This window comes from Dryas octopetala, chromosome 8, assembly GCF_963921425.1.
Source record: "Dryas octopetala chromosome 8, drDryOcto1.1, whole genome shotgun sequence".
Lineage (NCBI taxonomy): Eukaryota > Viridiplantae > Streptophyta > Magnoliopsida > Rosales > Rosaceae > Dryas > Dryas octopetala.
Genome location: NC_141373.1, coordinates 17,042,055 through 17,054,987, shown reverse-complemented (window position 1 = coordinate 17,054,987; position 12,933 = coordinate 17,042,055).

The window sequence follows — 12,933 nt, the reverse complement described above, 5'->3', positions numbered from 1 at the left end:
TGCATGCTTAGTTCGAAACATTGAGGACAATGTTTCATTTAAGTTTGGGGGAAGAGTTTTAGGTTTAGGTTTTGAGATTTTCGTTCAAACTTTTGAAAAATACCAAAAATATTTTTGTTTTTATGACCTTTAGGTTCCTGTCCACCACTATGATGAATTGCAAATGCTTTGATCTTGCATACTTTGGTCGAATTGATGAAACCAGTTCTTTTGATTATTCTTTTCACATATAACTCATTTTGAGCATATTTGAGCTATCTTTGTGTGGATTACAATGCCGGTATAGTTTAGACTGAAAATGATTGCATGCTTGTATGATCTAGGCTTCTAGTGAACTTATATACCCCTTGTGAGATTCGAGCTTTAATTCTTCTGTTTTGAGGGTTATATGCTAATACTCCATACGTTCATTGAATATCTAGAGTTTGCATGATCTCATTATCTTTCACTTGATCAAATGCTTGAAATGTGCATTATTTTAAATCAAATGATAGAACTTCCATCTCAATTTAATTGAAGCATGTTGTAACTACGTGGAACCTAGGAAATGATTTAGGCCTTCTTTGTCTCGTTTGTGCCATTCTAGCCATCCTTTTTGTGTTCATTTATACCTCTAGTTGCCTTGTTGAGCCTTGTCAGCCTTTTTGTTTCTTAACCATGTTACCCATGCCAGCCCCTAGTTTGGGGGAAGTACCCTTCCATTGTGTGTATCTACCCATACTTAAGGGATTGTAGAGAACTGGATTAGGATAATTGTTCATTTGTGTGCAAGGCTTGGGAATAATGTGGAAAAGAAAAGAAAAGGAATTGAATATGTTGCCGTGCCCAAAAGAAAAAAAAAAAAGAAAAGAAAGTGAAAAGGGTAGGCATGTGTATCACAAGTGTGCAAATTCAAGAATGCAAGCCTTGTTGCCAAAGTGTATAAGAATGAAATGACAACGTAAAACCTGATTCTCTATGGTTCCCTTAAGTCTTTGTGTTTTCCATACCTTTCTTGTTAAAACCCTTCACCGTTAGCCCCATTACAACCCATATGTAAAAGTCCTATATGATCTTAGGTGAAGTGTAGTCTTAATGTGGAGATTAGATGGGATGGAAGCATATTGTATTTTGATTTGATTTCGGGTATTTGGTATCTTTCATGAGATCATTATTCTTTCACTTGTGCTTTCATTCTTACATATATGTGAGTAATTTGAATTTGTATGCATAAATGTACAACTTGTTTTACTTGGAATTTAGAAACGAATACCAAGTTGTAGCTCGCAAGTATACGAATCGCTCATGTAAGCATAGCGTATAAGTACGAGGTCGATCCCACGAGGAATAGGTAAATACACATCAAACCAATTCAACTTACCAATTAGAATCACCAAACACACACACACGGCAGGGGGGGGTTTGTAGATTGTTAAACTCACACACACCACATACACACACACACACACACAATTGCAATGCTAAGAATTCAGAATCCACACCAATTGATGGAAATACAACCAAGCAATTCAAGATAATGCATATAATAAAGTTCGTCTACTAAAAGGTTTGGCTAGTCACTTTTAGCAATTACTCCCCTTACTGTGCATAAACTAAGAGCTTCTTGGGCCTTCCTTAGCCAGTTAACTTGCATGTTCCCTAGTTCTAAGCTAAGGCAGCTGTTACCCATGCAAGAGTCGTTACGATATGTGAGAGTGACAAACACATAGCGCATGGCTCCAAATTAATATACTGTATATCATCTATGATCCCTTTTCTCATGAATATTATCTTAGGATACCCACTTGTTGCCTACTGAAACTATCATCCTTTCGAGCTTGTTTAGTTTCACAACATAAATCTAGATGCATGCAACCTAAGGTGATCAGTCAAAGATGCAAAACAAATAGAGTCAATTTAAATAGAGATCAAGGATTTACTACATGCATGAAATTAAATCACAAGTGTCACCATTGCATAACTCACAATTAAAGGTTCATCATCCAACTTAGCAAAGCAATAAAAAACTCAAAACATAATAATAAAGAAAATAAAATATCTAACTTCCATTATAATAATTAAATCCACAATGAAAACAAGAACAAACTAATTAACTAAGGAAAAAGAAGAGAATCAAAAGAAAAACAAAGAACATCACAAGAGGGTGGCAGCGGCACAAGAGAGAAGAAGAGGAGAGACATAGCAGCAAGGAGGCTCACGGCAAATGTGAGCTAGGGCTGCGGCACATGGTCTCTCATTCTCCCTCAAGTGGCGCCACCCTCTCACTCTCTCCCTCTGAAATTCGGCCTCCCTCTCTCTCTTTGAATTCTAAAAATATAAAATATGAGAACCACAAACAATGAGAGAATATGATATATTTATAGAGGTGAGGTGAAGATTCCTTGGGAGGCAAGCTGAAGACAAGGTGCGGCTAGGGTTTCATTAAAAGAACCTGGGCTTAAGTGAATTTCTTGCTCCTTAAGACTTCTAATTTTCGGCCAAAAGTGGGCCTTAGGCTGATTTGGGCTCTTTTTTGGGCGTAACTCCTTTTCAGCTCGCGGAACTGCTGCACTACCTCCACTAAAATGACCATAACTTGAGCTAGAAAACTCGGAATCGAAATCCGTAAAATTCCCTGCGAAGCTAACATCCGTATCTTTCCAACCATATATGGCATGCTACCTGTTTCGTTCTGGAGAAGTACAGAATTGCTGTCGAAATTTGATGTTCAGATTTCAGGGTTTTGACTTCCTTGCAAGATAAGGACTCCTTGTGTGTCGACTTGGGCTAGGGTTTACAAACACACATGTGGGCTGCTGCAACCTTGTAAGCGTGATGGGCTTAAGTGACTTGCAAGTGGGCTGGCGCAAGGAAGCTTGGAATGGGCTGCTAGTGGCGTGATGGGCTTGCTCCCTTCTAGCTTGCGCATGGCTGCATGACTTGGGCTGAATGGGATGCACCTAGGCCCTAGGGTTTTAGTGCATGGGCTACCACCTTGTATGGTGTGATGGACTTGGGCTGCATGGCTTAGGCGCATGGCCTTGGTCCTTTGGCCTAGGGTTATGCGCATGGCCCATAGTGCATGGGCTGCATGTGTGGTCCATGTCATGTGATGATGTGGCACGGTTGACCATTGACTTTGACCTTTGACCTTTGACCTTTGACTTTGACCAAAAGTCAACCTTGACAAAAAAGATTCCCCAAAAGATTATGTCTGAGATTCTCCAAAGATTCCTTTCAGATTCCAGATCCTTCTAGCAGATTCCCTCAAGATTCTTTTTCCCATTTCTTCCATTTTGAGCTCAAAATAGCCTCATTTAGCTTCTTTCTCCATCATTGCTTCATTTAACCTAAAAACACAAAAACAAGACAACAGACACAAAAGTATCGAGTTCTAACACTCTAGGTTAGGGAGTTAGTATCATAAAATAACGTAAAATGAACACTCATCACACCCCCAAACTTAGACTTTGCTAGTCCTCGAGCAAAGAAAATAAAAAAAAGACTCAAAGACTCAAAAACAAACTACTTACTTTCCCAACAGATGATATCATGAGTATGACCAACAATAACATAGTAGAGCAAGGCATATATAACATTTATTCTTCAAATTCTAATAATGCTTCAAATAACATACCTTACTCCTCCATTGTGCATATAGGTCATTCTCTTCATAACCCAAGTGTCAGAAAAGCAAGGAATAGATCAACATATACAAAATAGATTCAACTCCAATCCTCACAAAGGCATACTCTCAACAATAAAGCACTCAAGAATTAGGTTGATTCGTGCACTCATAAGTATATGTGAGAGATGTTATGTAATCAAAGTCAAATAGCTCACATATTAGCATGAAACAAGGGCACATTTGAAAAGAAACATGATCTCATGAAAGGAATATCAAAATACTTGAAATAAAATCAAAAACCATATGCTCCTCTCTCATCTACACTCCACATCAAGAACCACATTTCTCCTAAGATCAATTAGGACTTAAAAGGGTTAGCTTGGGTTAGGTGTGATAAAAACAATGAAAAGGGTATACAACAAAGGGCTAGATCTATGGAATTGCAACCAACACAACTCTTAGAGGCATACCTTCCACAATTGCACTACATAGCTTGACTATTTCAAATTTTTTTTTTTTTTTTTTTTCTTTTGGAACCGTCCCATACACTTCACTCTTTTTTTTTTTTTTTTTTTTTTTTTTTTTTTTTTTTTTTTTTTTTTTTAAGGGTACGGCATACACACTTTTGTAGCACTTTTCATTTTTCTTTTGTTTCAAGCTATGCATAAACACTTTTCTTCAACCTCCAAAAGCCACAAATCAATGCAACACCATAGATAAAAGAATAATTAGGTCAAGGGATGTAACTCCCCCAAACTTAAGGTTAAACTAGGGTTAGAAAGTAAAGGGTTAACTAAAGGTTAAAAATACAACAAACAGGGCCTAAAATCATTTCCTAGATTCCATGTAGTTATAAACATGCTTTGCATAGAATAAGAGAGAAGTTCTAGCTCATTGATTCAAATCATGTGTATTTCAAGCATTTGATCAAAAGAATGAATAATGAGATCACACAACGACTTAAATGACAAGAAAGGAATAGAGTGGTGTCTAACACTCGAAAAATGAAGGACAAGGCTCAAAAGCTCACTTAGGTCATATAAGTCTACTCTAAAATGTATATGAATCACTAAATCATGCAAATCATAACCCAAGCTTATGAAAACAAGATCTAATCACATAGAATCATAATATAGGTTATGGAACAATATTAGAAAAAGAAGAACACATATCATATACAACAATGCTAAACATGCTTCTCAAAGACCATAAACAATCAATCAACTTGTTGGGGACTCTAAAAACACAATTAAAAACAAAAAGACTCAAAACTTTGTTTTTATTTAAAACAATGTCGCAACACGGCTCTAAGGATTCAACTCCATCACTAGAGTCGAATGAATCTTAGAGAATTGCATTTTGTTGTGGGTTTTAACACCCTAATTGAAAACAAACAGAAAGATTTTTTTTTTTTTTTTTTTTTTTTTTTGTAGAAAAACCTAGAAACCTAAAAACAAAGAAATTGCATTTCCCCCCAAACTTAAATGACACATTGTCCTCAATGTGAAAGAAATAACAAACATGCATGATCAGTTAAAGTAAGGGAATCTAAACAATTATCCAACAAAACCAAAAATACAAAAAACTAAAAATTGGTTCAATGAAGCAAGGATGAAAGAAATTGTGTACTTGGATTGCAAGCATGGCCCAATGAATGCACAGCCACCATGATCCTCAAAGCATAGGCGCGGCCTCCTTGGTCTTCTCGACTCACTCCCTTGATTTCTTCAAAAGCTTTGGGTTGCCTCCCAAACAGCGCTAAGTTTGTACGTCTTCAGCCAGACGTTGCCAATCGTCTACTCAAATGTCCTCTTCTTCCCTTTCTTGCTCTCGGCTTTGGAAAGCTTGCCATCCTTCATGGATTCTTTGAACCTTCCAAAAACTCTCAAAAACAATAATTGGTTAGAATAAGAATTCAAGTAGAAAATAGCATTATTAAAACCTAAAAAAAAAACTACAAAGAAAAATAAATAACCTAACCTAATTCTAATGATAAGTAAAACCAATTCGATGATATTTAGCACCATTCCCCGGCAACGGCGCCAAAAACTTGTTGCTCCTTTTTGTACAACTTGTTTTACTTGGAATTTAGAAACGAATACCAAGTTGTAGCTCGCAAGTATACGAATCGCTCATGTAAGCATAGCGTATAAGTACGAGGTCGATCCCACGAGGAATAGGTAAATACACATCAAACCAATTCAACTTACCAATTAGAATCACCAAACACACACACACGGCAGGGGGGGGTTTGTAGATTGTTAAACTCACACACACCACATACACACACACACACACAATTGCAATGCTAAGAATTCAGAATCCACACCAATTGATGGAAATACAACCAAGCAATTCAAGATAATGCATATAATAAAGTTCGTCTACTAAAAGGTTTGGCTAGTCACTTTTAGCAATTACTCCCCTTACTGTGCATAAACTAAGAGCTTCTTGGGCCTTCCTTAGCCAGTTAACTTGCATGTTCCCTAGTTCTAAGCTAAGGCAGCTGTTACCCATGCAAGAGTCGTTACGATATGTGAGAGTGACAAACACATAGCGCATGGCTCCAAATTAATGTACTGTATGTCATCTATGATCCCTTTTCTCATGAATATTATCTTAGGATACCCACTTGTTGCCTACTGAAACTATCATCCTTTCGAGCTTGTTTAGTTTCACAACATAAATCTAGATGCATGCAACCTAAGGTGATCAGTCAAAGATGCAAAACAAATAGAGTCAATTTAAATAGAGATCAAGGATTTACTACATGCATGAAATTAAATCACAAGTGTCACCATTGCATAACTCACAATTAAAGGTTCATCATCCAACTTAGCAAAGCAATAAAAAACTCAAAACATAATAATAAAGAAAATAAAATATCTAACTTCCATTATAATAATTAAATCCACAATGAAAACAAGAACAAACTAATTAACTAAGGAAAAAGAAGAGAATCAAAAGAAAAACAAAGAACATCACAAGAGGGTGGCAGCGGCACAAGAGAGAAGAAGAGGAGAGACATAGCAGCAAGGAGGCTCACGACAAAGGTGAGCTAGGGCTGCGGCACATGGTCTCTCATTCTCCCTCAAGTGGCGCCACCCTCTCACTCTCTCCCTCTGAAATTCGGCCTCCCTCTCTCTCTTTGAATTCTAAAAATATAAAATATGAGAACCACAAACAATGAGAGAATAGGATATATTTATAGAGGTGAGGTGAGGATTCCTTGGGAGGCAAGCTGAAGACAAGGTGCGGCTAGGGTTTCATTAAAAGAACCTGGGCTTAAGTGAATTTCTTGCTCCTTAAGACTTCTAATTTTCGGCCAAAAGTGGGCCTTAGGCTGATTTGGGCTCTTTTTTGGGCGTAACTCCTTTTCAGCTCGCGGAACTGCTGCGCTACCTCCACTAAAATGACCATAACTTGAGCTAGAAAACTCGGAATCAAAATCCGTAAAATTCCCTACGAAGCTAACATCCGTATCTTTCCAACCATATATGGCATGCTACCTGTTTCGTTCTGGAGAAGTACAGAAATCTGTCGAAATTTGATGTTCAGATTTCAGGGTTTTGACTTCCTTGCAAGATAAGGACTCCTTGTGTGTCGACTTGGGCTAGGGTTTACAAACACACATGTGGGCTGCTGCAACCTTGTAAGCGTGATGGGCTTAAGTGACTTGCAAGTGGGCTGGCGCAAGGAAGCTTGGAATGGGCTGCTAGTGGCGTGATGGGCTTGCTCCCTTCTAGCTTGCGCATGGCTGCATGACTTGGGCTGAATGGGATGCACCTAGGCCCTAGGGTTTTAGTGCATGGGCTACCACCTTGCATGGTGTGATGGACTTGGGCTGCATGGCTTAGGCGCATGGCCTTGGTCCTTTGGGCTAGGGTTATGCGCATGGCCCATAGTGCATGGGCTGCATGTGTGGTCCATGTCATGTGATGATGTGGCACGGTTGACCATTGACTTTGACCTTTGACCTTTGACCTTTGACTTTGACCAAAAGTCAACCTTGATAAAAAAGATTCTCCAAAAGATTCTGTCTGAGATTCTCTAAAGATTCCTTTCAGATTCCAGATCCTTCTAGCAGATTCCCTCAAGATTCTTTTTCCCTTTTCTTCCATTTTTAGCTCAAAATAGCCTCATTTAGCTTCTTTCTCCATCATTGCTTCATTTAACCTAAAAACACAAAAACAAGACAACAGACACAAAAGTATCGAGTTCTAACACTCTAGGTTAGGGAGTTAGTATCATAAAATAACGTAAAATGAACACTCATCAATAAACTCGCTCACATATGCTTTTTGAGTGAATCACTATTCAACCAATATCTCAGTGCTTTATTTTGTGAGTGACTATCTTTGTGAGAATTGAAGTGACACTAGTTGCTTGTGATTACTCAAGTTGCTTGAAAGTTCAGATTGAAAACTATGTTGATATTGTCTTACGCACATGATGCTTTAATCTTGTTGACTGTGAGTTAGTGTTGGCATTTGGTAATCTCTGAAACTAGTGTGAAATCTATTTGACTGAGTTATGAATGATCAAGCATACCTGAGATTTTTGGTGGACGGTTAGGTTGTTTTTGGAGTCTTAGTGTAGTTTTGTTTTGTTTTGCTAGGGACTAGCAAAGGTTAAGTTTGGGGGAATTTGTTAGGTCCTTAAATGTTTGCATTTTAGGCCCTCTATCTTCATGTATTTAGTACTTAGTCCCTATATTTTATGTTATTTATTTGTGTTTTTCTCTTTTGTAGCTGGAAAGCCCATAGGAATTAAATAGATGCAAATCAGCCCATTTTGAGCTTAAATGAATATTTGCTGTTTAAATGGAAGCCCAAGATCAAGAGAGGGTCCAAGAGCATGAAGAAATGGAAGCCCAGCCCAAACCACATAGGAAGTGGCGTGGTTGCTAGAAGAAAAGGGCTGGCCGCACCTTGCAAGGCTTTCCTTTCCTAATTGGGCTCTTAAAAATCAGATTTGATATAACCTGATTTATTTCATTTTAATTCCTAATTTATTGGAGGCCCATTAGGGGAGGAAATCAGCTACATGCAAGCCCATAGGGGTCAGCTACACCATGCGCAAGAGAGGGAAACCCTAGGGCCTTGCGCAAGTCACTTAAGCCCAAGAAGCCAAGCCCATGCCGCATCTTCCTAGCTTGGAAACCCTAGCTGGCCGCACATCCTTCCTTCCCAAAACCCTAGCTGCTGCACACCCTTATATATACATCTCTTTCTATCATTTTAGGGGTTCAGACACTTGGAAAAAATTAGAAAATAGAGAGAGAGAGGCTGCTGGAGGCGTGAGCTCTCCTTGGGGTGTTTTCTCTTCTTCTTCTTCTTTTCTTGTAATTGTTAGATGAAAAACATGATTACGTGGCTGTTCTTGTTTTCTAGCATGAACTAATCACGTTTTCTAGGGCCTAGGATTCAGCCCTAGGCCGAATATTCAATGGATTGGTGATGTAGTTGCTGTTTATTTAATTCCATGGATTTGATGATTTTGATTTCACTTTTATCATTGTTCTCTATGTGTTTATAATCCTTGATTGATCACCTAGGGTTATTGCATCTAGAATTTAATCAATTTAGGGTGAGTGTTGATGTGTTTTCTTAGAACAAAATAAACAATTACCTCATTCTAAGTTTACTCGCAAGTGCACGAATCGCATTGGTAGCAAAGCGTACAAGCACGAGATCGATCCCACAGGGAATGGTTAATATACAATAAATCAGTGCAATTAATCACTAGAATAACTGAATGGGGGGTTTTGAAAGATGGAAACACACGCACACATCACCACACGCACACACACTTTATTCTATCTTGCAATGTTAATTTTCAGTTTCAAATCAGATAAGCATGCAATAACCATCCAAGGCTAATGACAGTTAATTTGAACACAACATATTAAAGTTTGACAGCTAAAAAGGTTTGGCTAGTTACTTTATCGCCATTATTCTCCTAATGCATAAACTAAGAGCTTCTTGGGCCTTCCTTAGCTAGTTAACCTACATGTTCCCTAGTTCAAGCTAAGGCAGCTGTTACCCATGTAGGAGTCATTAAGTTTTATGAGAACGTCAAACATGCACAACATATAAGCTTTGACTATTTCCTTATAGAGGTCGCCCAACCCCACTACCAAGAATAATCCCTTATTCCCTTGTTACTTGTGGTCTAGTGTCTTTGACTATTTCACAGCTAAACCTAACGGATAAACTAGATGCAATTACCCTAAGGTGGCCAGTCAAAGGATGCAAACAACTAGTGACGGGGGTTTTAATAGATAGTGGAAATTTAATATGTGCAAACATCAAACTAACAGACCAAGAGACGGATAAACGATTTGTTAAAGCATACGAATCCATTAATCGACCTACAATTAACATGCAAGATAGAATAACTAACCTACATAATTAAAACAAATAAATAAAAGAAACAAAACAGCAACAAATAAATGAAATCCCAATTCATGATTGCAAAAGGAAATCAGAAACGCAAATTAAACAAACTGAAGAACATAAACTAAACAACTAATTTAAAGTGCATAAACTAAATGAAATCAGAAACGACACACAAGATTCAACACATGCACTAATTAAAAATCAGAAACTTAAAGCAATTGAAATAACTACACAATTAAATTAGATTACATAAATGAAATTGCATAAACATAAATAACTAAATAAATTCAGAACCAAAGCTATAAAAGAAATAAAGAGACAATTAAATAAAACAGCACATTAATTAAATGAAATCAGAAACCAATATCCAACAATAAATCTGAAACTAGAATGAAAAGGATAACAAAAATCAGAGGTGCAACAAATGGGGGCTGCGGCAAGGAGAGAAGAAGAAGGAGGCACCTAGCACAAGCAATTGGCTCACGGCAAGGTGAGCTTGGGCTTGCGGCAGCAGGTGATCCTTCCCTCTCAATGTCACGCCACCCTCTTCCTAAACCTCTCTCTGAATTCGGCTCACCTTACAAGAATGAAAGTCTGAAACTAAAAACCTAAATCAGCAAAATAAAACTAAGAGAGAGAAGAGAGAATTCGGCTGAACCTAGGAGGAATAAAAAAGTGTCTCTAAAAGTCTGAATGAGGGGATTTAAATAGGAGAAGCTTTCCTTGAGAGGCAAGGAAAGCAAGTTGCGGCTGGCTAGGGTTTGCTCTCCTAGTGCCTTGCGGCTTCAGCTAGGGCCAGCTGATCAGGCCTTGCGTGTTGGGCTGCTTGGGTTTGGGCTTCAGTAGCTCACGCCTAGCCTAGCTAGGGTCCCTCCTTGGCGCATGGGCTGGTAGTCTTGGGCTTTGGGCTTGCATGTTGGGCTTCAGTAGCTTGCACAAGATGGGCTAGGGTTTCACTCCATGGGCTTCCATCTTGGGCTTGTCACCTTTGGGCTTGCGCATGGCCTCTTCCTTGCTAGGGTTTGCATGGCATGCATGCGCATGCATGGGCTGCCATCTTCCTCCTTGCGTGTGGCTTTTGGGCTGCTAGGGTTTGGGCCCATGCATGTGCATGCATGGCCCACTTGGTTCGGCATCCTTAGGGCCATGGGCCCTACACTTTTGACTTCCCATTTTGCCCCTCATTTCCATTTGAATTCAAATTCATTTCTTCCCTCCATTCATTTCCATGGATTTCCACCACCTTCTGGAAGCTTCTGGAACTTTGAAAAACATTTCCTGGTGCAACTAGGATTTCTTGGAAATGAGAGATTCCTTATCCATTTCGACTTCTCGTAATGACCATATTGCCCCTGGGGTCTCCTAGTGTCACTAGGACTCCTTTCCCTAGTTGGGTTAGGTTTCCTAGTTCGACCAGGAATTCCTGTTCGAATCAGGATTTCACATTTCTGGCTCCGCAATGATGGTTCTGGACTTGATGTTTCCTAGTGTGACTAGGAATCCTCATCTGACTAGGATTTCTGCACTTTTCCTGGTTTGACCAGGATTTCACTCGTTTTCCTGGTTTGACCAGGAAATGTCCCAAAATGGCTCCATTTGCTTCTTTTTCTCATTTCTGCTTCATTTGACCTGAAAACACAAAAACAAGACAAGAAACACAAAATAGCGAGTTCTAACACTCTAGGTTAAGGAATTAGTATCATAAAGTGATGCAAAATGCACACTCATCAGTGAGGACAACCAATCAGCCCCTAATACAAGTGATAAACAACTTAGGATTTAGTAATTGGCTGAATTCTAATTGTGTGAAATCAATACTAATGCACCTAAGGTAGACGCCATGCCTTAGGGTTTTATTTGCATTCATAATCTCATTTGTGTGTTAATGGACCTTGCTGCGTTCTTAGGTAGATGCCATGCCTAGGTTGCATTTAGGGTACCAAACTAGGGTAGACGCCATGCACTAGTTTGTACATTTGGAGAATCATGCATTTCATGCTATGCCATAGGTGAATATGCGAATGCATTCATCAATAGGAATTAAAGGTTTCAGAAATTGCACCATGACATTGGATATGAGGTCTAGTGGTAAAGTCCTAGAGTCCTAGTATCATCTATCCATCTATTCTCACAAGATAACTTGCTGTTTTCATACTCTTTGCTAGTTGCGCATTTTAGTCTTTAAAGTTAGGTTTAAATTGCTGTTTTCAAGACATACAAACTCCCTCTCATTCGTGTGTGTGTGCGTGTGTTTCAGTTCAAGTGAGCAGCTGCCCTAGGCGTGACAACTTGGGCAGCCACTCGTGTCTTGTCTCCTTGTTTCTTTTTAGCATACGGATTATCATTTAAAGATCAATAATAGTCCTCGTGGGATCGACCTTGCTTGCCATCTATATTATATATAGATTCGTGCACTGCGAGTATTTAAATTTAAAACGAACATGTTCCAATCAGGATTTCTCATTTCTGGCTCCGCAATGATGGTTCTGGACTTGATGTTTCCTAGTGTGACTAGGAATCCTCATTCGACTAGGATTTTGGCCCCTTTCCTGGTTTGACCAGGATTTCTCTCGTTTTCCTAGTTTGACTAGGAAACGTCTAAAAATGGTCCTTTTGGCTTCTTTTCTCTCTTTTGCTCATTTTATCCTACAAAAAAAAAAACAAACTAACAACACACAAAATATCGAGTTCTTACACTCTAAATTAGGGAGTTAGTATCATAAAGTAGTGTAAAATGAGCACTCAACAGTATGCACCGAAATGACATTTTCATGCCTTCTTAACACCAAAATGTGGTTCAATAGGTCTAGTACGCTAATCCTAACATGAGAAACTGCTTTCCCATGCCTACTTGCCAAATGGGCATGTTTTGGAGCAATTTCATACCTAGGCTAATCCCTTTTGTTCTTATGAGAAGGTAGAGAT